The 26,433-nt window shown below is 45.2% G+C and overlaps 1 protein-coding gene across 1 annotated transcript in view; it reads left to right on the plus strand.

The window, feature by feature from the left end:
* LOC101053791 (uncharacterized) overlaps window positions 1-26,028 on the plus strand; it is a 101,140-nt gene extending 75,112 nt beyond the window's left edge. Inside the window, exons 9-14 of the mRNA XM_074397227.1 lie at window positions 102-220; window positions 5,018-5,244; window positions 11,332-11,446; window positions 16,280-22,228; window positions 22,351-22,795; window positions 24,453-26,028. The gene's annotated coding sequence lies outside the window, so the exon portion shown is untranslated. The remainder of the gene's footprint in view (window positions 1-101; window positions 221-5,017; window positions 5,245-11,331; window positions 11,447-16,279; window positions 22,229-22,350; window positions 22,796-24,452) is intronic.
* The last annotated feature ends 405 nt before the right edge of the window (window positions 26,029-26,433 follow it).

A 26,433-nucleotide genomic window follows, 5' to 3' on the forward strand; every position in this document is an offset into this window, starting at 1 on the left:
ATCTTCCACCACACTCTATGCTGAGAGACATATCTGCCCTTTGAGCTTCCAGTTCATGCTATTTACATCTCTAAAATGTCACTTATTTTCTTTTCCGACAGCCACAGATATTTCCTGAGTGCCTGCCTCTTCTGTGGTAGGTCCTGCTCGCATGGTGAGAATACGGCTCACATGGTGAGAATACAGGCACAGTTCCTGCCCCCTGAGGGTCACATTCCAGGTGAGGAGAAAGGATAAACGTGCATGGGAAATGATGCCGGGTAGTGCCATGACAAAGAAACAACAGAGGTTTTCCTTGTTGGACTTTCCCTGTAGACTATGAACTCTTTGAAAGCAAAGACTGGTAAATCTAGCATAGAGGGGAGTGTTAACATATACTACACGTCAGTCAATGCTGAATGAATGAGCAAATGAAAGGCATATTTGGTGAACTTCTTATGATGTTTCCAATCTTCCCAGTACTGGAGGATATAAAAGAAATAAATAATACTTTTACTTATCATTATAGTTGGAAAGTTTTCTCAAAGAATATCTGAAATATTTTCAAAGATAAAGAACTTTCCCTTTGACTACAAAACAACAATTAGTTCAGATAGCCAGGTACAAGGCCATCACCTCTTCTGTCACTGATCATCATTCAGACAAATTACCCACAAGACACATAAAAAATGGTGGTTCTCACCTGAGGTCAGGAGTTTGAGACCAGCCTGGCCAATATGGTGAAACCCTGTCTCTACTAAAAGTACAAAAAATTAGTTGGGCGAGATGGTGGGTGTTTTTAATCTCAGCTACTCAGGAGGCTGAGGCAGGAGAATCACTTGAACCCAGGAGGCAGAGGTTGCAGTGAGCTGAGATCACGCCATTGCACTCCAGCCTGGGCAACAAGAGCAAAACTCCGCCTAAAAAAACAAAAAAAACCAAAAAAACAAAAAAAACAAAATTTGGTGGTTCTCTACTCCAGGTTTTTATTTCTATTAATTTCTACAGCATGTGATCTTGAACAAACATTTATAGTCAATATTTGATAAAAAGTGCGATTCAATCAAGTAAATAAAGCATTAGAAAAAATAATTTCTTTCCTTTGCTAAACTAAATCCATTAAGACACCAGTACAACTGAAGACAAAGGATATTTTAAACAAAACAAAACAGTGAGACCCATTGCTCATTTGCATTTTAAAATTAATTGCTGCCCTAATTATTCGTCAATAGAAGCATAAATGAAGCAAATATAACTTAGAGTAAGCTTTCAGACACCCACAGGATTCTCCCTGCAAGAGTAAATTGTTGTAATGGTTCTCTGTGACAAATTATTTTTGTTGTCTTTCCGTGACTGAGGAAAGAGAAGATTGAAAATGGAGCCATACAGAAATTAAACCAGCTCAACGGAAAGAGATGGATACACGTAGTTACTTTTAGTTTTCACCTGTAAGATGTAAGAAGGAGGGCTGGGTACGGTGACTCACGCCTGTCATCCCAGCACTTTGGGAGCCCGAGGTGGGCGGATCATGAGGGCTGCAGTTCAAGATCAGCCTGGCCGACATGGTAAAAACCCGTCTCTACTAAAAATACAAAAAATTAGCCTGGTGTGGTGGTGCAGGTGGAAGAATCACTTGAACCCGGGAGGCAGAGGTGCAGTGAGTGGAAATTGTGCCACTGTACTCCAGCCTGGGCAACAGAGCTAGATTCAGTAAAAAAAAGAAAAAAAGAAAAAAAGAAAAAGAAAGAAAGAAAGAAAAGAAAATTAGCTGATTGTAGTGGCATGCACCTGAAGTTCCAGCTACTCCGGAGGCTGAAGTGAGAGGATCTCTTGAGCCCAGGAAGTCCAGGCTGCAGTGAGCCAAGATTGCACCATTGCACTCCAGCTTGGATGAGAGTGAGAGAGAGCTTGTCTCTAAATAAAATATTAAAAAAAAATAAGATGCAAGAAAGTAATAATCAATAAGGAATGCTGGCACCAAGGAGCTGCCTTGGCAACCTTACTGAAGCTGCCCTTCCATTACTTGTAAGTGTGACTGACTCCATGACCCCAAAATGGAACCAAAAGCTGAAAAATGTAGCTCAGCATGGAGCTGTTACCTGTCTTGCTTTGTGTAAATCTGATTGATAGACTTGAGTATTTGCTCCATCTACTTTCCTTCTGTCTTAGTTTCAGCTGCTATAACAAACACCATAGACTGGGGGGCTTAAACAATGATTTATTTCTCACAGTTCTGCAGGCTAAGTCCAAGATCAAGATGCTGGCTGATCAAAGTTCCTGGTGAGGGTTTTCTTCCTGATTTGCAGATGAATGTCTTCTCCCTGTGTCCTCGCATGGCTGAGAGAGAGAGACAGAGACAGAGACAGAGATTGGGTTTCTTTCCCTTTTTATAAGGTCATTAATCTCATAGTGACAGTGACACCTTCATGACCTCATCTAACACAAATCACCTCCCAAAGTCTCCACCTCCTGATACTATCATATTGGGGGTTAAGGCTTCAACATATACAATTTGGGGGGACACAAGCATTTAATCCAAAGCACCCTCCCACCATGTTGACAGAGCTGTAGGAGGCATTAGCACAGCTGGAAAAATTTCTCTGGCACATAATCAGGCATTCATTGTTGGTAATCTCTATCAAAAGCTTATGAAGCAACACAATGATGCTGAATAACAACCAATTCTAAATCTCAGTGATTTAAATTAACCATCGTCTATGCTCCTGCTTCCTGGGCTACAGGTCAGCTGTGCCATGGGTAATCTAAGTGGGCACAGGTAGGCCCTTCTCCTCCAGTTATGCTTTGCAGGTGCATGGGTCAGTTGGAGCAACTTGGCTTCAAGCCAGTTTGTGTTCAGGTCTGTTTCACCTGTCTCATTCTGCAAGAATCATCAGAGGGCATAGAGCTATCTGGTTTATAATCTTTTTAAGGTGCAAGTAGCAGCTCTCAAAGTGGTATGTGTAAACATGCAATGCCTTAAGACCTAGGCTCCAAATTGACATATGGTCATTTCTGCCCACATTTCATTGGCCAAAGGGATCCCATAGTCAAGCTCAACATCAGTAGGGTGAAAAAGTAAGCTCTTCCCACTGGATGCCAGTATATTTCCATGCTGGGGTGCAGGAGGGGTACTGAATATTTGTTAAACGATAATTTGATCTATCATGACTATATTTAAAGAAAGTCCTTTATTTTCTGATTTAGGCCTTTATACATGAATTATTTAAAATTAGCCCCCCTCCCCGCTATTTTTGGTTTTCTCGAGTTTGTTAGTTATGTTAGAGTAGCCAGAAAGATACTCTCTCCTTAAGACAGATATGTGGAAGATTTAGGAACACTTGACTTTGGATGAACTTCCAGCAGGAACAGCCAGAGGTGGTCCAGCTGAGTCTTTGCCCTGCTGCTTGAGGAAGGGTACTGTGGGACATGGGTCTACAGGTCTTACTTGGATTTTAGGCCATGCATTGAGCCGCCCGGGACAGACCAGAGAGCAGAATTCTGCCTCCGCAGATGTGTACCTGACTTTACTGCTCCGATTACAGCATCACCTCTCTCCTGTCGCCAACTGGCAACCCACAGCAGAGGATGTTTTTCTGATCATTTTGCACTCATTAAACGCAGCTGTCACAACAGTGGATGCAAGGATGCATGCAAAACTTTTCTGCCACATCAAAATAAAGCTGAAATGCTTTAAAAAAAAAGAGCTGATGCCTTTGAAGCCTATTCTCAAGGAATATTGGAAATATCACCTTTTGTTGTTGACAATTGAAAGTATTCCGTAGCAACACAAATTAAACCTCTGCCCAAGCTAAAGAAGCATCATCCATCAAAATTTTGCAGCAGAAAGCATTTGGCCTGCCATTTGTGGGGTTCAATCATACTATTCCTGGGTCTGAATGACTCATATTCATTGTTCAGGCTGATCCCTGCTCACAGTTTCAATAGGGAGGAGTAGTTCCCTGACTCTCAAATGAACGTTATGAGAATGAGATAACCAAGCACCTGCTATACCCCCTTTTAGAGAATTAAAACAAGCAAATAGATTCGTAAGCTTCAATATGTACCCACTAGACTAGACTTTCTTGGTGGGAGTGGGGCCTTCCCTGATTCTGATGCAGTCATCAGAATCCATTTCAGCAACCCCCAGACCTGTATGGGAACCAATAAGGACCAGACATTTCAGTAATATACCTGTTGATGTAGCACCTCTTAAATTTTCCTGTTGCTTACTCAGTGTCAGTTTTATCTCTTGATCAGTTGCAAGTTGCTCCTGGCCTCTACTTCTCTGAGAAGCCCTCCATCAGCTCCCCCCGGGCTGTGTAATGGGACCACTGCCTGTGCCCTCTTCATACCCTTTGCCCACCTCGATCATAGTAGTTCTCACTCTGTCTCCATCATCTGCTCACACATCCCCACTAGACTGGAATTTTGAGAGTAAGGACTGTGTCCGTCATCCTATGTGTGTTTCCAACAGTATGACATAGGGCTTGACACAGAGAAGGCCCCCAGAAGGGTTGGTGACAGACAGGAAGGAAGTGGGGCAGGAGAACAGTAGCATCTGACTGTTTCAAGGGGTAGGTGGGCCCAGCTTCCAGCCAGATGCTGCTTGTGCACATCAGGTGACTGCAGATACAGAATTTTAGTCTTTATAAGCCCTTCTTCTTCTTCCCCAAGGGCTACATGACAACCTGGGCACAAAGGCAACAATTATTAAGTAATGAGAAGAGATAAGAAAATCAGTCATCTCCTGGGTGGCCGTATCAGTCAGGGTCCAGGCAGGGAAACTCCCCTCACTAGATATTTCCTACCTCGCCTCCACCTACATTCCCCTTTTGACAAAGCTGAATGGGAGGCCAGAGGAATGGGGCACCTGTGCCACGACAGCCAAGTGGCCGAGCAGTTTGGACTCCTTCAGTTCCCTCTCTCATCACAAGATGAGACACACATTTCAATGACCCACAGCCAGCTGCACAAGCTATGGTGTCTGATGATTACACACCCTCACTCTGTGTTCTTGCAATATGTGATGACATTGCAGGTTACTTCAGGAATCCGTGTAAGAAACTGAGATGCTGCCTCTTCTGTGATGTTACACTGGAGAGAAAAATCCAGACTGGATAGAAATGGTGGATTGAAAGGAATTCTGGATGAACACCTAGAAGCTTTTGGTATTCTGATAACTGAATACGTACATGCTGGGCAATGACCGGAGAGCTGAAAAGAGAGGAAAAGGGAAAGGCTGAGGGTACAAGAGCTCTGAGCTTGGTGAGTTTTAGTGTCTTAAGTGAACCCATCAAGGAGAAGGAGCCTATTTGCACAAGGCTCCGTCACCTCCTGGATAGCAAAGAATTCATTTATTGGGTGCTTTTTCTAGGTATACGCCTACTGTGGTTAGATTGTATCAGTAATTCGAATGTATTAGATATATTATATTAACTTTTATTAACAAATCAAGAATCACTGACTGCATTTCTGTCATGTGCAAGATACCTCGACCAGGGATGCCACTCTCCCCACTTAGTGCATGGCTAGCCCTTTCTCTTCCTTCTACGGGATGACCTCCAACATCCCCTCCAGAGGCTGTCCTGAAGCTTCTCATTGGAAGTCGGCCTCTTCTTCTCTACCATTTCTTATCTGAGGCCCTTGTTCCTACCTAACCATAATTATAATTGACAGTCCATTCATTTATCTGCTATTTGTTTGCCACCTCTAGAAGGGCAGGACCAGCATCAATATCCTTGACGCTTGGTGCAGTGTCTGGCACGTAAGTTAAGTAAAATGTGTGGAATGGCTAGATACACACAAAGCATAATATGAAATTAAATCAGATCCCTTCCTTTTTCTTAAAGCTTGACAATGTTGGGAAGAGCCATGTACACAGATAAGTAACAAAAAAAAGCATGGCAACGTAATTCCTTTTAAAAATGATGCAACTCATAGAAAGAGCTGCAGGTGATCTTGGTGCATGTACAGGTGGGTACCATGGTTTTTCAGATGAGTAAAAACAGGGAATAGGTTTGTGGTAGAAGTAGGAGCACAGCCTCATGAACAACCTTCTTCCCATTCACTGTTCTTTGGCCTCCAGGCAGGATATGTGAATGAGTGATATGTGTGTGTGTGTGTGTCTGTGTGTGTGTGTGTCTGTGTGTCTAGCCACAGCCTGAATTGGCACATGGAGAGCTGCCGTGCTTGAGAGATGTTGCACTGAATTTCTTTGGGTCTTTGTTTTTGTTTTTGTTTTGAGGCAGAGTCTTGCTCTTTCACCCAGGCTGGAGTGCAATGGTGTGATCTCGGTCCGTTGCAACCTCCGCTTCCCCAGTTCAAGCCATTCACCTGCCTCACCTGGGATTACAGGCATGTGCCACCACACCCAGCTAATTTCTGTGTTTCTAGTAGAGACGGGGTTTTAATTTTACCATGTTGGCCAGGCTGGTCTTGAACTCCTGGCTTCAAGTGATCCACCTGCTTTGGCCTCCCAAAATGCTGGGATTGCAGGCATGAGCCACCATGTCTGGTGGGGACTGTCTTTCCCTTGGTCTTCTTTGGGTCTCTATCGCTCCCCACTGTCAAGCTGATGGCCATGTCCCTCCATGCCAGCAGCGTGTGTGCCTCTGTCATTCTCAAGGGTAATAGCAGCTTACACACGTCTCATAGGTAGCATAAACAGTTGTTTAATTATATTATTCATGCCTCTCTTAAAAGTAACATCTGTATACCTTTTATTTTAATAAAAAAAGAATTCATAATTCAGTATAACTGGAAACACTTCTGAATATTTCCTGAAAACTCTTAAGGATTATTCAGGCTGCATGGTGTGAGGAAAAACCAAGCTGGCTCTCACAGGGTTAAAAACACCTGTCTGGAAGGGGACCCTGAAGATCGCAGCTCATTTCAGGGATCTTGCCCAGCCCTGAGCATTAAGGCAGGAAGCCACCTAGAATGGTAAGGACCACCCCGAACTCGGGAGGCTTTAGAATTTATTTTTTCATTAATGAATGCTTCAGAAAGTGCACTGTCCCTAATTCCCTTCTTTGAAAGATGGAAACTTTAATGTGCAGTTAATTAAATGTTGTGTTGATTTGCAAGCCCTGAGCTCTCAGAGGCCTTGGGGAGGTGGAGGCAGGTTTAGAAATCAAACAACGGGCGGGACTGGCTGTCCCAGCTCTGACCACAGTGCAGGCGGCACTGTTTGCCGCAGATGCCCAGGAGGCGTCCAAGGCGCCCCTGTGGCCAGACCCGCGGTTCTGAGCCTTGGTGATTCGTGAACGGCTCTGTTTACCATTGAGAGGAACAGAGCCCAGGCAACAGGTCCAGACCCCGGCAGGGAGGAGGCTGGCCTGAGCCTACATCTCTCTCCTGGCTGCCTGGCTTTCAGAAGCATTCTTTAAACATTTTTTTTTCCTAGTGCTTCAGCATGTCTTTGTGCTGAGAGGAGCTGTGTCATGCTGGAATTCTTTTCACAACAAACTAAAGAACCCAGCTGTGGCGCTGGATGCAGCCTGAGAACCTGCAGGCTTTCTGTATGCAGTTATTTACCAAGGGGAGCAGTGAAGCTGCTGAAGTGGGTTTACTTGCGCAAATCATCAGCAGGCTTTGCAATGCTGGCAGGGCCAGGGTTGGGGACTGTGGGCATCCACTCCCTAGTTGAGGTGGGATGGGGCGGGGCTGGATGGAAATGCAGAGGCACCTAGGGATCGCAGAGTACGAAAGGGCCATAGAGCTTATCTTCCCTCTCTCCCATTTTATAGATGAGGAAATGTAGTCAAGAAATTGAGTAGTGTGATTTTGCAAGAAAAAGTGTGGATTGCTCCAAATAACTAGCGCCTGTTAGCAGTGACAAGTTTTTCATCCATTTGGCCCTGGCTAAAGGCACAACTTATGCAGTTACCAAATGACAACTTGCAGGGTTATCGATACCAGAGCACACTTCCTTCATCCCTATGCATGGAAAGAACAAAGCATCACTACCTAATGAAAAGACGCTTGCTTATTGTTTTGGCATGGGAGTCCCTTTCTAGTAACTCTTCTGCGGTCAGCTTGTTTACGATGCCCCGAGGAGCTGGTGAAGATCCGAGGATTGGCTTTGGAGGGTCCTGGCAGTGCTACTATATTCTTATTATGAATAAAAATTTTAAACCCAAGCTGATAAACATATTTTTTTTTCACACTGAATTCATCAGGAATACATTAACATTTTCTAAAAGGTAAAGACAGAAAAAATGAAAGAATTGAAAGGAGAACATTAGGATGTATTTGGCCACTAGGATCTCTGTTTCCATCAGCTCCTGTGCATGAGCCAGAACTTTACCCATCTAACTAATGCGTAGGGAATTAGCCTATGGAATAATGATGATTCCTGATGAACAGAATAAGAGCTTGTTCCCGTGTATTCACAGAGCCATTCATCCTAAGAAAGAAATCTGGAGTGAAAGCGCACAGCATATTTTGCATAGGTTCTGTAAAAGGATCCAGGCAAAACAGGCTTTGCAACATTAGTTATGATCATATATGGAAAAAGCAGTTACTTTCTGGGGTGACATATGGCTGAATTGGTACAATGCCCGGGAATCTCAATGTCCCCCTTAGAAGGGTGAGCCCTGGCTTCATCCTTCACCCACATCGTCAGGGGGACAAACTGCACAGGCAGCTCGGGCACAGATCACCGGTAAAGAAGATCACATCCACCTGTGCTGAGACCAAAGCTGCTGCGGGGCTCTGGCAGTTGGCAAGTGCCAACGTCCCCTTCTGTGATCATAACTTTTTCTAAAGCAGGAAAATTGTGAATGGAGCCCAAGCCCATCTGCTTAAGATTCAGGCACGGCGACATTCCGTAGTAAACAACAACAGCGACAATGCTGACAAAAACACAACAACACATTTATTGTAAGGGCCGTTCCACCCTTAGATGTTGAAAATGTAACCTTGCCCTGATACTATTCTGTGACCGGTAAACCTGTTTCCAACATAACTAACACAGCCAAGCCAGTAAATTGAGACTTCTCGTGAAAGAGATGGGGAATGTGATCACTTGCATGTGTGATATTCATTCATCCACTCATTCATTTTGCTGACCATTTATTAGTTAGATTAACTCTCCTGAGTACAGCTCTGTGTTAAGCACTGAGGACTCAAGATGATTCTCGTCTTCAAGTCATCCACCCTGGGGAGAAAAAAAGATGTACAACTAAGCTGCAGAGCGACACATGATTTAGTTATGGGGACACCTGGAAGGGAATGAGAAACTTCTTGCAGTTGGCCTTGGGAAGCTGGGGAGGACTTGAAACTTGTAAGTGGCCCTGGGAGCCACTGGAGGTGGGAGGGGCCAGTGCCCTTAGGCCCGGGCCTGCCCGCCTGCCTGAGGATCGGGGCTGGGCTACTGCCTTACTGTCTACAAATGATGGAGCCCTTCCGGTTTCAGCTTCCTCACAAGTAAAATGCAGGCAGCAATGCCTCCTTCCAGTGACATCACGAGGACTCAATGGGAATTTTTATGAAAGCGCTTAGCAGGGTTTTTGGTGAGTGCTCAGAAGGTGACAGTTTGGTGAAGCCAGGACTCACCCTTCTAAGGGGAATGGAAGCCTGGGCTGAGAACAGGGACCGTGAGAGTCACAAATGGTCTTCAGCTATGGGAAGGCCCTGCTAGATTTACTCTTTACAAAGAACACTTTGGGACATCTTGGTGTATGGATTAGAAGAAAGGTCAGAAACTAGGGAGCTGTGGGCTGCATGTTCAGCAGGGGGGATACTGAGGCAGTGCACAGACACAGTTGCCAGGGTGGCCTGGAGCTGGGGAGAAGGAGAGGAGTGGATTGGAGACGCGTTTGGAAAGTATTAATAGGACAGGCAGGGGTGAGGGGAGAGAATAAGAGAGGGAGAAGGGGCAGATTTCGATGAGTAGGTGACCGCAGTGGCAGTGCCTGAGAAGAGCAATAAAGCCAGGAGCCGGCGGTGGGAAGAGGGAGTGGCTTCTGTCAGAAGAGGAGCCGCCTCCCCAGCAGTAAGCAAATGCATTAGAAACGTTCTTCCTCCCAATCCAGAGAGAGACTGCTGAGATGATTCCTGCCTCCCGACTCCCGACACCCGCTGTTCTCTAGATCCGCTCTGCAGCGCTTTTCCTGTGCCATGTGCCCAGATCTGAGCGAGGCTTGGGAAGATGCGAACAGGCTGCAAAATCTGTCCCCAAAACAGGAGAGTAAGAATGCGCGCTGCGGGGCTGAGCTGAGTCCAGGGAGTGCGAGAGTTTAGCAGTCTTGCTGTGCCGTGCCTGGGCATTTCAGACTGTGCCACCGCCGGGCCTGCCTGCTCCGCAAGGTGGCTGAGGAATGAAGCCAGAAACGCCGCTGCAGGGCTGGCTGCCGCAGTGGCAGGAAGCAGGCAGAGGCTCTCTGGCCACTTGTCTCCCCTGGAGGCCCTCCTCCCTCTGCTTCCAGCCCCACTGCTGTGGACAGTTACATCCTGGGGCTCTCTGTGGCTCCCCCATCAGTGCCCTGGGGCGGGCATATGCAACCTGTCCTCGTTCTCCCTCTAGAACAGTCAGGCATTCATCAGTGCTTGGTGAGCACCTCCTAGTACCAAGCTCCGTCCTGGTCACAGGAGAGCACTCATAACCACACAGGTGTGGGCCCTGTCTTCACTGTGATTTGGGCGGGAGAAGAGCTCACTACCTGATCCTTTCCCCCAGCTGTGGCTTAAGGGGTTTCATCTCCTGCCAGAGCCCTTCCAGGCAGGCAGCAGGTCCTGGGTTGTAAACAAGGGGTTCCTCCTCCATTTCGGAGCCTCGGCTGCCCTGCCTCCTGGTGATCTGGTATTCTGGTAGTGCCTCTCTGGGCCCTGGCTTAAAAGGCTGTGAGCAGCTGTGTTCTGGAGACCAGCTCCAGGTTCTCCTGCAGAGAGCAGGCTCCAGGGACAGGCAAAGGGTGTGGCTTCAGAGACGAGCGAGGATCTTGCCATGTCTTTTACAGGTTGGTGCAGGCTTTTTAGCAGTGTTAAACCCCTGATCACTGCCGTCAGTGGTGTGATTTTAGCAGATGCTCCCTCAGTACTTTACAATCAACCTGCACTGAGCACTTTGTGCTGGGGTGGGGCCTGGTCTGGGGGCTGTCAAGTGCTTTATCTTATCTAGGCCTTACCCCTAGATCCTGGAAAGGCAGAGAGAATTTGGAACATCTGTGCTATAAGCATCGAAAACCTGGACTCAGTAAAAAGGGTGGTTCCTGGTTGCACAGCTGATCTTGCGTGGGTGTGGCTTTTACCCTGATATTCGGATTCTGAGTACATAACATGTTATACTCTGACCCATGCTCTCTTCCTGAGTTCTTGAGTTTTAATGATTTCATTTTCCACTCTTTTTAGGTGCTTTGGCAAACAAGTATGAGTTTTGGGGATACTCAAGGAAGAGATTCCAGTTAAAGAAAGGAACAGGGCTGAGTTCATGGGCTCTCTAAATGGAACCTCATCTTACATTCAGGTGGGTTATGGCATGTGTCAGGATTATCTTTCTCTATAACAGTGATGAACAACATGCAGCCATCAAGCTGTAGGAATGCAAACACTGATCTAGTACAGGAGCAAAAACCTCAGTTTGGGAGGTGGAGCCCTTTGAACACAACCTCCCTTATTCAAGTTTGAGCAGCAGCTGTCTCTCCCGCCAGAGCTCACCCTGCCAGGCTGGGGCTGAGGAACCATCTACCAGCCCAGGATGGACAGAAGCTGACCCAGAGAGATGGCATCTGAGACCACGTGCATGCAGCTAATACCCCAGATTGGGATTGAGAGAGACATGCAGTCCTCTATCCTTTCCACTCATATCCTCAAGAAAGGATTTAGCAGGACATTCATTTTTCAGTATTTTGTGAGTAGTTAGAGGAGGAGGCAATGCCACCAAGAAAGCATTTTGCTACTCTTCCTTCCTGTGTACTAAAAACATTCTGCATATGAGCATTTTACATATAACTCCTAAAAATACGTAGACCATACACATTTTTATTTTTCCTCAATTTTATTTTATGCAAAAAAGACATCACAGTTTTGCCAAGCATGGTGACTCATGCCTATAATCCTAACACTTTAGGAGGCCGAGGCAGGTGGATCACAAGGTCAGGAGTTTGAGACCAGGCTGCCTAGCATGATGAAACCCCATCTCTACTGAAAATACAAAAATTAGCCAGGTGCAGTGGTGGGCACCTGTAATCCCAGCTGTTAAAGAGGTTGAGGCGGGAGAATCGCTTGAACCCGGGAGGTGGAGGTTGCAGTGAGCCGAGATTGCACCACTGCACTCCAGCCTGGGCAATAGAGTGAGACTGTCTCAAAAACAAACAAACAAAAAAGACATCATATTTTAAATTCTTAGTGATGAGAGTGAGACACCTGAGATGGTTCTGGTGGAAGATGTAGGTTGTACTGTACTTGGCTTCCAGAAGGTCAGACCTCTCTGTGTGTATGGGCTAGGAATTGGTAGGCACTCATTCCACCGGGTGTTGGAAGTATGTCCTATGACATACTTCCTGTGAATTGGAGGTTTCTTGCCATCTCAAGGTCCTGAGCCTTATGTGGTGGAAAGACACCAGCAACCGGGAAGGGATGGTCAGTGGAGACAAGCTAGACCAGATTTGTCTACAGTTCTGTCCTCAAGATGGGCAGAGCACTAATTGTACCCAGTAAGTTCTGTTTCATCTTACCTCTGAGGTTATATTCCTGGAAATATATTTTTTTTAAAGATTTAATTTTTATGAATACATCATAATCATACATATTTATGGGGTACATGTGATATTTTTGGGTACACGTGATATTTTGATACAAGCATACAATGTGTAATGATCAAATCATAGTAATTGGGATATCCATCACCTTCAGCATTTATCATTTCCTTGTCTTAGGAAGATTTCAGTTCTACTCTTCTAGTTATTTTGAAATATGCAATAAATTATTGTTAACTGTAGTCACTCTATTGTGCTACGGAACACCAGGTCTAATTTCTTCTATCTAATTGTGTTTTTGTACCCTTTAACCAACCATTTTTGATTCCTCGTTCTCCTCTGCCTTTCCCAGCCTCAATCTCTGGTAACTGTCATCTATTCTCTACCTCCATGAGGTCACCTTAATAGCTCTCACGTATGAATGGGAACGTGTGGTATTTGTCTTTCTTTTTTTTTAAGTTTTTTTGAGATGGAGTCTTGCTCTGTCTCCCAAGCTGGAGTGTGGTGATGTGATCTCGGCTTAGCGCAACCTTTCGAAATATTCTTATAGTACAAACTATTGCTACCTTCTGCCACAGCTGACACCTGTAGGATAATTTTTCCAGCTTCAGAGGAAAGCAAAACGATGACCAGAGACACGCAGATATTGCTCTCATTGTGGCTTTCAGTCAGGTAACAACAGGGATATTGAAGGGAAACAGGAATTACATTCCAAAGGCAAATTGGTGGCCACACTTGCTCATGAGGTCTGCACTGCTGCACTGGCCTTTTCTCTGGTCCGATTTTGAGGGGTTGCGACCTCAGAGTTGGTCATGAGAGCCAGGAGTTTCTAGAGATGCATCCTTTCTGGCACAAAGACCCTGATGGGTCTAGCAGGCTTTCCCACAGCAAAAATGTTACTGAGGGGTCCCACTCATGAGATCAGTCAAGGAAGTTCCTCGAGGAGGAACCAGTGTTATGGGCAGACACTAAGTCTAAGTTTAGCTCGGGTCACTACTCAGATGGACACTGTGGCCTTCCTTATCAAGTGGGCTGTTGGGACTCGGGGTGAACTTGTCTGTCACCTAAGATGAGATATGTAGTACTCTGGCCTTTGAATGACTTATTTCTACAACTTAACAGATTTCTCATATGTGGGGAAAAAACTGCAACTTAGACCAAGGACTGGCAAACTTTATTATTAGTACCTCTGCAGGTTTTTAATCCCTTTGGGGACAGGAATCATGCCCTTCGATTTGTGAATTTCATGCTGCACCTACTAGTGACCAACACTTGTATGAGTCTCCACTCTAATAGGCACTTTTCCACCCTCTTCAATGTCACCGCAAACCTAGGAAGGATGTATGGTTCTTACCATGTTTGCCCTGTAACTGAAAAATTGATTCCGAGCATATGACTTGCTCAAGATCCCATGCTGGCAAATGTCTGGGCTGGCCTTTGGCCTTTGTGCACTCAATCTACCCTTTAACCCATGTGGAAATCCAGGCGGTCTTGGGGAGGATTTGTGGGATGAGGTAACCTGGGAAATTTTCTCCTGGCGTTGTTCATCTTAGGCTGAATCTAGGGGAGTGGCACAGCTCTCCAGGGAAGGATGGGCCCATCCCCCTAGGCAACCTCTACAAATGTCCTCACAACCCTCATTGCCAGGAACTCTTTTTTTTTGTTATTGTACTTAAATCCATCTCAGACAACATTAAACTGTAAGCTTCTCACCGCCTGCTTGATAAGGATGAAGTTGGTTATAATGCTCTATGTGTAAATCTGCAGTTCTTTGAGAAGTCACACACACACATACACACACACACACACACACACACACACACACACACACACCCCAATTCCTCTACATGCCTTCCTTGTAATATAGTAAAAAGCTCCGAGTTCTGACTTTAGGATTATGTTGTTTTGTTTGGAAAAGATTCCCAAAATCAAATCTAAGTTAGCTTTCAATTTCTCAAAATTAATATTTTTCTAGCTGATACCATTTCTATATGTATATTTTATAGCAGAAATAGTTAAATTACAGAGTTTTAAAAGCCCTGACCTCTATACCCTTAAAATCACGAACTAGATAAACTTCCTAAAGAAATACATACTACATGTAAGGAATTCTTGGAAAAAAAAGGTCTATGAACCTAAGAGTTAGGTGACATTGTTTCCCTGAATTGTAAGACATTAAGAACCAGGATTTTGAATCTGGAACAATGTGTGCCTCATCGCAATTTGTTCTACACAAGAGGAAAAGCTGCAACGCTTGGCTCTGTTCTGCTTTTATTTCCATTGTGGATTAGTTTTGTGTGTTTTAATGAGATCCTATTCAGAAAGTAGCCAGAGCTGTGCAAGTCAACAGTTGATTTCCAGTTGGCCAAAATCTGAAGTAATGGGCATGGGAGCAGGAGGGTGAAGAGAGGAGGCGGGATGGGAGCAGCACCCCCTAGAACCACACAGAGCTTCCCCTGCCTCCTTTCAGCTGCCCTCGGCCCTGGCCTGCAGGGTCACGACCTCCTGCAAGATAAAACTTCTAGGGAAGGGACTCCTGATGGTTTTCTGCTAGAGAAGGTAAGAAAGTTAAGCAAGGGAGAGGAGAAAAGGAGACGAGAGGAACAGAGAGGAAGGAAAGGGGCAGGAGGCGGGGAGCAGCTGTCAGGAGGGAGAAGAAGCAGAAAACACCAGTTCCACCTCCAGGCTGCTAAAAACCTCCTCCATAGATTTAGCCCTGGAAGGAGCTGGCAGTGTGGCCCCCACCCCCCACAGCCCCCTCGCCCCCTCCCATGGCACTGAGGTGGTGATGAGGAACACAAATAGCCCCACTCTTCAGAGTCCTTTACACTATCCACTCCCTCCCTCCATGCCCATCCTCAGGGCACCCAGCGAGGACCTCCTGAGCCTGCTCTCCAGCGGGGCAGTGCCCCCTTGCCTCCTCCTCCGACCTCCACAGGCCTAGCAAGTCCCTTCTCCCACAGCAGACACCCCGGCTCACTCCTCCTCACCAGCTGCCTCTCCTGCCACCCCGGCCTGGAACCCCGTGCTTTTGCTGCCCAGCCGTGTTGTGAGTTTCCCCACACAAACCAAGGAGTGCGCAGGTTGCTTCCTAAGTCTGGGATGACACATACACCGATCACTACATCAGCTCACTCCAGTGCCAGGCGTGGGCTCAGCCCTTGACACGCATGACCCTACCAGGTGGGCACCAAAGTTATCTCTGTTTTCCAGAGCTTACAGCGCAGCTTGGAGAGACTAGCCAATTTAAGGTGAGGTTGGCTGGCCTGTGCAGGAAGGTGTAATAAACAAGGAAAGGAACACACAGAAAGAATGAATATACATCTAACACCTACTGAGTACCAGGCTATGCTAGGCATGAGCATTCCTTCCGGATCTAAGATGCTGTGATTTGAATGCCAAGCTGTCATATTTTTCTAAAACAGAGATTTTTTTTTTTATCACTGTTTAGTGAGAAGAGAGACATTTCATCTTCCGCAGACGTTATTTTTTTTTTTTACTATTTAAGCCGCGGCATTTTCTGGTTTGATAAGGTAAAGGGAGTCTCTCTCACCTGCCCCTTTTCCGATTGTCAATCTTCCTTTTTGTTCCTTTGCTTGCAGCTGTTCTCTGCCTTTGAGTCACACAGAACCACCTGCAGGAAGAACTCCAGAGAAATTGGGAAGAAAAGGGAGAGAGGGCAGACAAAAGGTGCGTTGTTGTTGTTGTTGTTTTTTTAAGAAGCAAGAAAACATAAGGAAAATTAAAGATGTTCTCAAGTGTGTCGGCCGCTGCCTGACACAGGTATTTCTTTAGATGGCTTTGCTTCCCCTCCCTCATGCCTAGCCAGTTCTTCATCATTTTTTAACATCTCTTTGGGGACAGGGACATGAAAGTGAACCACAGGTCAAAGGCAGGAATTATGGGTTCTGGGGCTCTTTGTTGGATGGCCTCACTGCTCTTTTGTGCCCACGCCTTTCCGGGAGCTGGCACAGTGGCTCAGCGCTCCAGCCACATCAGCCTCTCTTGGATGACAGCATCACACCTTCCTCCATCCCATTTACATTTCAAACTGCCACCCGCCTGCTCTTGATTAATTATTTAGTAACCCTGGCCACTTGTGAGCCTTTCGGAGCTCATATTTCACGTCAAAGGTCCAATCCCTTTTTATCCCAATCTTTCCCTGCATCCATGTGTAGTTTTCTGCATGAAATGCTATGGTATTCTTTTTGCAGCCTCTGTACCCAAGGTACTGGCCTCCCTTCTTTGTGACATTAAGCCACCAGGCGTTCAGGAGACCAGAGTCTACCTGCCTGGCTGTTTCCCTATCTACTTCTGACTTTGGTCAATCTATCATCATTATTGTTATTTTAAGACAGCATCTCACTCTGTTGCCCAGTGACATGATCATCGCTCACTACAACCTTGAACTCCGAGGTTCACAGAAGCCTCCTATCTCAGCCTCCTGAGTAGCTGGGACTACAGGGGCATGCTACTGCACCCAGCTTAACTCTATTTTAAAAAAAGCAAGTAAAGCAATCTGCAAGGTACAGCCACAGGCTCTCTTCTATCTTTCCTTATTGATGGAATCTGTGTGAAGGAGTGGGAGAGATATAGGCTTTAGAATTCAAGAGCATTTCAGTGTCTCCCTGGCCCTGGCACTTCTTTGCTGTGTGAGATACTGGGTAAATTGCGTACTGTGAGCCTTACTTTCTTTATCTCTACAATGGGCATGGAAATATAGAGGTGCTAAGAGGGATTGATGAAGTACTAGCAAGAACAATATATACTGAGTTCTGACCATGAGAATTTAATGACTCTCGAACAGTGCAAGTCAGATAGCCTGCACAGCATCAGTCATCAAGAACAGTTAGGATGGCCGGGCATGGTGGCTCATGCCTGCTATCCCAACACTTTGGAAGGCTGAGGTGGGTGGATCCCTTGAGGCCAGGACTTCGTGACCGGCCTGGCCAAAATGGCGAAACCCCATAAAAAATACAAAAATTAGTTGGGCATGGTGGTAGGCACCTGTTTTCCCACCAACTCAGGAAGCTGAGGCAGGAGAATCGCTTGAACTCAGGAAGCAGAGGTTGCAGTGAGCTGAGATTGTGCCACTGCCTGGGCGACAGAGTGAGGGACTGTCTCAAAAAAAAAAAAAAAAAGAACAAGTAGTTTGTAGCATGACACCTTTACCCTATGTAAGATTCTTACCAATTCTGATGTGACAAGGTATGAAAATTCAATGGTAAATGATAACTTTCCAGTTTGTATCTTTTGAACCTTGGAATTCTATTTCTTACACTAATTAGTTGTGTGACTTTAGAAAACGTATTTCATTTTTCTGGGCCTCAGTTTCATCATCTACAAAATGGTCCCCACTAAACCTACCTCTGAAAAGTGTGAAAAAAATCGAAGAGCTAAGGTAGGTTAACACCCAGCACATAATAAGTATTCAACAAATGATCTTGCTCTTTTGACATCATGGTTATTTAACGTCTGTTCACAGATAAGCTTTTATCAATTCTCAATGAAAGCAACAAAGGAAGGTTCATATTTTTCCATTTTGTCACCAAAAATACTATTAGATTTTAAAGAAAACAGAGCACATCTTTCACCACATGAGAATAAGAAATCTACTCTTTTTTGGCAAGCAAAAAAAAAAAAAAAAAAGCCATAAACACAACTGACATTAATTCTCTGTGCATATTGCATCTTGCCTCCCTGTTTTACAGTTTTCAGAAACCAAGCGTCCATCTGTCTCTAGAGACCTATTCTAGGTTCTAGAAAAGAAAACACCCTCTAGATCTGGTAGCGCTTTTGATTTGGCTGACTTAAAGCCCCTAGCGTGATTCCTTCTGCTGGTGCATGCGTGAGGCCAGGATGCTGATTTATGGCTGCAGGTTAATCCCGTCGCAGGTCACTCTGCTCTGTTAATTGCATCCTAACCTTCCTCGGCTCTTTAGCAGTGAAATCGCAGCAGAGGAGACGGTGCAGCTTGGTGCGCATTGCTCATTTGTGCCCACGTGGAAAGAACTGCCAGGATGCCCAGGACACCGGCTCCCTGGCTTCTGCAGTGCTTGTGCAGTCCTGAATCAGCACGAGAGCTGTGGATCTGCGTCCCCTGGCTGCATGGCTGACTGCATCTCCATGGAGGGGCCTGTCCTGGAGAACACTCACATGTTAACTTGTTTCTTCAGTCTAGGCCTTTCTTGGTCCCCATGGTTATTCATCCTGGATGAAACACCTCTTATTTCAGTTCAGATGTCTCACGGAAGAGGCTTTGAAGAAAGAGCGGATGCCCATGTTTGTTGGCAGTAGGTAGCATTTACCACTCAGGCTGTAGTAAAAGAAAAAAAGGAGAAATTACATAGATTCTCTATCTTTAAGGAAAAAGCAATTAAATCACCAAAGTCAGATTCTCGAGTAATTGCTGGGCCCTCGGAGGGGCGGGAGAGGTGAAGTGTGAGGCCTCAGGTCTCTGTCTTGAGTGGGGCTGGCATTGCCTGCCGGGGACTCCAAGCAGAGACTGTGCCAGGGAAGGCAGCGTGCATGGAGAAACCCGGAGCCTCTTGCCAGCCTCTCCTCCCAGCTGCCGTCCATGCACTTGTCCCAGCTTCCTGGCTGTCCTGAGGCCAGGCAAGAGGGAGCAGGGCTCCAGCTACAGAAGTTACAGGAGGCGACTCTCAGAGCCTTGATTTCCTCCATTGGAAATACTGAGAACAGTATCCTCCAGGCCTACTTTCCAAAAGCCGTTATGAAGATTACCTAGACTCATACCTGTGAAGGCTGGTGAAAGAATAAAGCCACCTAAACACACAAGGTGTTAAAAATATCCCTTCCAACTAAATAACAGATCAGTTCATATTCCGGGCCTGCCCGACAGAGGCAGTCACAGTGGAGGGGTGGGAGCCCCGGCCCTTACCAGGTGACCTCCCATCAGTCAGAAAGACAATGACATGCAGCAGTGCTGAGCACCACCTGGCTGGGATCACTTCTCATGCCTTCCTTTCTCATTCTCCAGCCTGGGTCGGTAGCACAATCCAGAGAGCCAGCAGGCGGTCTCTCCCGGTCCACGGAGGCAGAGGAGCTGTCTGAACGTGCAGCATGGCCCCTGCCAACCCCGCCCAGTATCAAGAGCTGCCCCGCACCCGGTGATCTCTGCAAATCACTGCTCATCCAGAAGGGAAACCAATTTACATAGGGAGAGTAACAGAGAATGCCAAGTTCGTGTTAGGAGATGATTCTTTTGGATAAAGGGAGGCCAGAATCCTTTTCAAATAATATTTTCTTTGTATGTGTTCCCACTGCAGAATAAGGTGTTCCTTAGGCCAGCTCTAGGCAAAATTGAGAAGCTCTGTTTCTGCTCCCTCCATCCCCGCTTTTTGAAAAATGGATCTGTGAAAACTGTTACAATATCCAGGCAAGACGGACAATAGTAGAACTGACATTCAATCTTCATTTTGAAGAGCAGTTAAATGGGAGTGAGATTATAACACTGTTAAAATAAGATTAATGTTATAATAAATGCTAGCATCCCAGAACAATTGAATAGAAATATAATGAACAGCCAAGGCTGGTAAGTGGAAATGTCATCAACGGCCACATAGGTAGAGTAAGTTACTACCTTTGAGGATTGAGTTAGACTGTGCATAAAATGAGAGATCCAGAATAACTGTGGCTTCGGCAAGACAGAGTTTTATTTCTTTCTTACATAAAAATCTGGACACCCTCCTCCCCTCTTTTTTCTGAGGGCAACTTTGCTTATCTGACACACTGGACGCTGGGGTGTCTGGCCTCCATTGCTCATCGCTTCTTCTTTCTTCTGGTTCCACATGGGCTTCTATTCCCCAGGATACATCTAGGTCCAAGATGACTGCTGTAGCGCTGCCCATCACGCCTGCATCCCCACTAGCAAGAAAGAGGAATGAGGAGGACATGGCAAAGGGCAGACACCTGCTGTCTCTTAAAGAAGGTTCCCAGCAGCTACAGCACACACTTTCACTTACATCCCATGGGCTGGGCCTGGGTCGAGGGCCAGACCTAGCTGTCTCTACACTGTCAGCCAGTGCCTGCCAAAAACAAGTACTGTAGAAGTGGGGAACACACTGGCCACCACTGATGATCTCTGCCGTTTGTGTATTTTCCAGATTTCTGGGAAGTGCCTCTGCCTTCCCCTGCCTTTTCACATCTCCCAGTTCACTTGGCTGATGCCTGCATTTCTCAATCGTTGTTAAGTCTCTCATTAAGTCAAAGTGAACTTTCTCATGTTGAGAGACCGTCTTGCTCCAGGTCACTTGGAGGATTCCCAGCGCTGATTTGTTCATTTCCCAATATTTTCCCAGCCCAACTGGGCTGGTTTCTGGGCGATTCACCTCCAAGATAGCTATTTTTTTTTTTCTCTGTTGTCCACACTCTCAGAAGGCATTAGCTAGTCAAGCAGACAACATTCTCCAAGGCTCACTGTATGCTGGCTCTGACACTTAGTTTTATATTCTTTTTCTCACTTAGTCTCCAGCACAGCCCTAAGAGATGATTGCTCTTCCTAGAAATTAGGATCGAAGTTGTGGTCCACGCCAGTGTGACCACATGCCCTATCCCTGCTGCCAGTCATTGTGCCGCACTGCCCCTCCTGTATCCTGTATGATCTCTGTCACCACCCCCACCTGATAGGTTAGGGAAGAAGGTGAGTACGTATCCGTGATAGGCCAGATGCAGTGCTGAGTCCCGGGGAGAAGGCAAATTTCTCTAGGTCCTAGTTCTCAAGCTCTGTGTGTAGCGCAGAGGGGAGGGGAGCTGGAGGGAGTGAAACACAATTCCCACATGTCACAAGGCCAACTGGGATGTCCCCTAAGAGATGAAAGTAGGTTACTTTCACTGCAGGTGTTCAGCAGATGTAAGGGTGAGACAGCTGAAGGGCAGCAAGAAACGAGTCTACCCAGCTACCCCTGCTTTCCTGTGGCTTGCCTGGAGGGCTTCACCAGTCCATACCCAGTCGAGTTAAGTTCCTTACTGTGTGAGCCAGGGGTCAGCTGGGCTCCTGCCCTAGAGGATCTGGTCAAATTTGAGTGGAATTCTCATTCCATGGCCTTGGCAGAACTCAGAGTCCTTCCTGCAGTTTCTTTTCCTTAATGCTTTCTTCCTCCACCCTCCCTTCACAAGACACAAGTTCCTGTGGGCGTGGACATTCCAGTCACAGAACAGCAGCTCTACATCATGAAGGCTCCTGAAGAACCCAAACTACCCATGAAAATGCAAGTGAAAAGTCCTGCTCTGGTGTATTACTGACGCTGCTTCTAGAAAACCCCTTTATTAGAAGGCAGCATGAAACCAGCATTGGGATATAAGGGCATATCCTTTGCTAAAAGAAAACCTCCTTCTAATACTCCTAACCAAAGGGCAGAAGTGCTGTCTGAATGCCACCTTTCTCTGATTCTTGGGGCTTCGTCTTCGAAGACCAAGAGGATCCTCCTTCATCTGAAACCTCTCAGAAAGGGAAAGGTTGGTCACGACTTGCTCCCCCAGCAAGGAGCTTCAGGCACTGCCGACTGTGTTCAGTAACCCATCTCTGACAGGTGAATAAGTGAGAGCCCCCGGAACTAATATGCCAATTCTCCATGTTGCTGATTTGCCAACGTTTACCTCTCTTATTGGTAAAGGAGAGAATAAGCAAAGAAATCTTTCCTTTTCTTTCCAGGATGCTCTTCAGGAAGATTCCTGCTAGCTTATCTCAGAAGAACAGCAGCCTGTGCGTGAGCCTCTTCCCTTGAGAATTTCCTCTTCCTTCGGCAGTGTCTTGAAATGGCCACATTTTCCATTTCTGTGACTTCCTATCAGCTTTTCAAAAGCTCCCCTACAAACTAAAGTTGTTCTGGCATTGACAATGTGATCTCAGGATTTCCACAACTGGCTTTCCTCAAGATGAATCTTGGGATGAGTTTGGCAGCAGATTGTGTGATAAGGAGCGCTGGTATGGGAGTCAGAAAGTGTCGTGAACCCTGCAGAGCAAGTGACATCACCTCTCTCCATCTCATTGTCATCAACTGTAAGTGAGAGAGTGAATGAAGGATGCTTCCAACTGTCAAATCCTGTAAGTCAGGAGAACCTGTGCTCCAGAGGAGAACATGGATATTGGCAAAAAGGTATTTATACCTCCTTCGCCTTACCTTTGTAGATGAGTCTGAAAGAATTTTGAATTCACCTAGCAATTGCGCTATCTTGAGTTCATATGGAAAACAAATTTTCAAGAAGTTAACCACAAGGCTTGCACACTGGCTGGTTTCCAGCCTTTGCCTCACAGAGTAGATTAACTAATCCAGACAATTACTGTCAAGCAAATGAACAGGTTGGGAATTATTAGAGGAATTTTTTTTTGGTACAGCTTATATAGTTAATTTGAGAGATCTCAAATAGAATTGTTTTCATGAATAATTTGAATAACTATTCTATTTATCTAGTGCTGGTGGGGTAAAAATTTATAAAAAATATGAAAGTTGGGTCAACTGACCAATTTGAAGGATAAACATGATTCTAGCTTTCTTTTACTTCTTTTTTCCCTAGGACAATAGCAATGAGAAGAATTGCATCATGAGTTTGAGCAAATAAGTCACCCAATCCCAAACCAAAACTAATTGAAAGCAAATCATCACAACACTCCCCCCTCAAACAGAGGGTGATTGGGAAGTGGAGTGTGTACATAGCACATCTTATAAAATGAAATAGGCAGGATATAAACTTTCTGAAAACAAAATCCTTTAATTAGGACCTTCTCCATGTGTGTGTCACTACCTTGATAAAATTGAGACTTGACCAGTGGCTCAATAAATTTGGAGAAAATAGAAACAATTAGGTTCACACTTTAGATTCATAATTTTTAAATTGTCTTTTATATTTTCAGATTTACGGTCTTAGTGCAGGCTGGATATTGTGTTTTGACAATGAAATTGGAAACAGCTACAATTCTAGATTTTGTAAATTCTTCCTGACCATAGCAATGGCTTAGTTTAAACTATGATTACTGTCTCATTGGTCAAACCGTTTGGACAGAAGTTACATTTTATTGAGAGGTCAGTTCCAAAAGGCATGTTTTGAAGATCTTTTTCAAATGTTCAAATTATGGATGGCTTAGTTTATACCCTTTACCCTAAAATGAAAATTCTGGCATTCTCATTAGCCTTCTCACAAAGCAAGTCTTTAAATCTCCCCCAAACACATGTGAAAACCAAATTTTATGAGGACTCAAGACCAGCCAGGAAACTTTAGCAAAGACTAGATTTCAGAACAGCAGATCTTTAGTTGTGCAAAGGACATTGCTAAACTTCTGGGTTGGAAGGTATCCTGATATACCTAATTCTATTTATGAAACTGCATATGTGCTTTGAAACTCCGTTTAGATCCAGCTCTTTCAGCTAGAGATGGAAACCATATGTGTGTCTAAGGCCCTTATGTTTTGCCTTGGAGAGTCTTAGATTTTGTTTTGATTTCCAACTTGGCATCGTTTTCAGATTTGGAGGCATCCTGGGTATGTCCTTGACCCTCTGTGTCATGCAGAAACATTTTCGTTAGCCATTATTACTCTTCTTAGATGAGTCCCATGGCCATATGCTCAGAAAGGTGTTGTGCCTTTCATTCTCAAAAAGTTGTTCTAAGTAAAACAGAGATCTGAAGAAAATATGTGGAACATTCAGGCTCATAATCTTGTACATAGGTAAAATAGTTTTTTGTTTATCGTTTATTTGAATTAATCAGATCTTCTTTTCCCCTTTATTCCTTATTTCTCTTATGGAAACTGGACTAAAGTTTCTGCTGCACCATGAACCCAAGAACTGTGAACACATCCCAGTGGGCAGACAGCTGGCTGCCTACCAAATCTATCTTCCTATTCTTTCAACGTAATGGTCCAGCCCAATATGTGACCTCTCAGTTGGAGACTATGTTTCAAGAGTCCCTTGCTGGCAAGTGTCTGAGCTCCTTCCAATGGAATGTGAGCAGAAGGGATGGGAGATGTTTCTAGGCCCAGCATCTGACACAACCTTCCCCATGGTTGGTGCTGAACTCCAGAACAGCTGAGGACCGACTGGCTTTGAGCATGCAGGTGCAGGACTGTATGAGAGATGAAAAACTTCTTGGTCCTTGAAATAAACTTTTCCTCTAAAATCTTATATAAACCTTGGGACTCATGCATAAGAATTAAAGAGAAAGAAGAAAAGAAATCCCTTTTTGTTTCCTTGCATGGAACAGAGACATGGAGGAGTTTGGTGTCTTAGTAAGTAGTAGTAAGTAGTTGGGTTTGGCTGAAGTGCGTGTGTGTGTGTGTGTGTGTGTGTGTGTGTGTGTGTGTGTGTGTTGTGGGCTGGGACCCAGGATGAGGGGTTGTGGAGTACAGGAGGCCTCTTTTTTTTTGTTTTGAGATGGAGTCTTACTCTGTCACCCAGGCTAGAGTGCAGTGGCATTATCTTGGCTCACTGCAACCTCCGCCTCCTGGGTTCAAGTGATTCTGGGGCCTCAGCCTCCTGAGTAGCTGGGATTACAGGTGTGCATCAACATGCCTGGCTAATTTTTACATTTTTAATAGGGACGGGGTTCCACCATGTTGGTCAGGCTGGTCTTGAATTCCTGACCTCATGATCCACCCACCTCAGCCTCTCAAAGTGCTGGGATTAGAGGTGTGAGCCACCATGCCCGGCCTCTTTTTTTAATTTAATTTTTTTTTTTTTTTTTGACACAGGGTCTTATTCTGTCACCCTGTTTGGAGCACAGTGTTTTGATCATAGCTCACTGCAGCCTCAACCTCCCTGGCTCAAGCAATCCTCCTACCTCAACCTCCTGAGTAGCTGGGACCACAAGTGTGTATCACCATGCCTAGCTAATTTTTTTTTTTTTTTTCTAATTTTTGGTAGAGACAGAATCTCTCTGTTGCCCAGGCTGGTCTTGAACTCCTGGGCTCAAGCAATCCTCCTGCCTCGGCCTCTCAAAATGCTGGGATTACAAGTGTGAGTCATTTCACCCAGCTGACAGACCTCTTAGTGAGCATAGCAAGGGCAAGCGCTGGGGTCAGATTCCCAAGGTGGACCCACATTTGAGGGATGGTCATGGTCAGAGAAAGTATAAGGCAGCAAAAGAGTCCAGGAAAACGATTAAGAAGTAGCAGATGCTAGAGAAAGTGGCACCATGAAGCCAAGGAAGAAGTTTCCAAGTGACACAGATATTTGCTACTCCATTTTCTTTTCGAAATGAGAATAATGCTTATTTTTCTTCTGTAAGAGTTTTTCTTCTGAAATAAAAAGTTTTCAAAGGGAATTCAATGAAAACAATTAACTAATTTATTCTTTGGTCCTCGGGCATGGTTTAGATCAATAAATATCCATATCATGTGCCCAGTGCTACCTGTGACTGTCTAGCTGCTCAAAATACTTGCTCTGCCTCTTTGAATAGTACTTTTTCCAAGCTGCTTTAAAGTTCTAACTTTTTAGCAATAATTTAAGTGGCTTTATTATCGTTGAGGAGAAGATAGTAAAGTATCAGAGAGATAAGAGAAACCGGATCTATAGAGTCAAAGAAAAGAGAAGCAAAGGAAAAATTATTTGGATGATTTAACACGAGTTCCAATTTTTAAAAATTAGATGAAAAATTTTAGACTGGGGCAATTGAGAAAATTGTTTCAAGACTTCAGAATTTATGGGTTAGGATGTGCAGGAATGAGGTCTGTGTTTCTCCAACTTGTCCTGTCTTATTTGACTAACTAAGCATCATGGTGAAAGGTGCAGATTTGAAATTCAGG

This window comes from Saimiri boliviensis, chromosome 1, assembly GCF_048565385.1.
Source record: "Saimiri boliviensis isolate mSaiBol1 chromosome 1, mSaiBol1.pri, whole genome shotgun sequence".
NCBI classification, from domain to species: Eukaryota; Metazoa; Chordata; class Mammalia; order Primates; family Cebidae; genus Saimiri; species Saimiri boliviensis.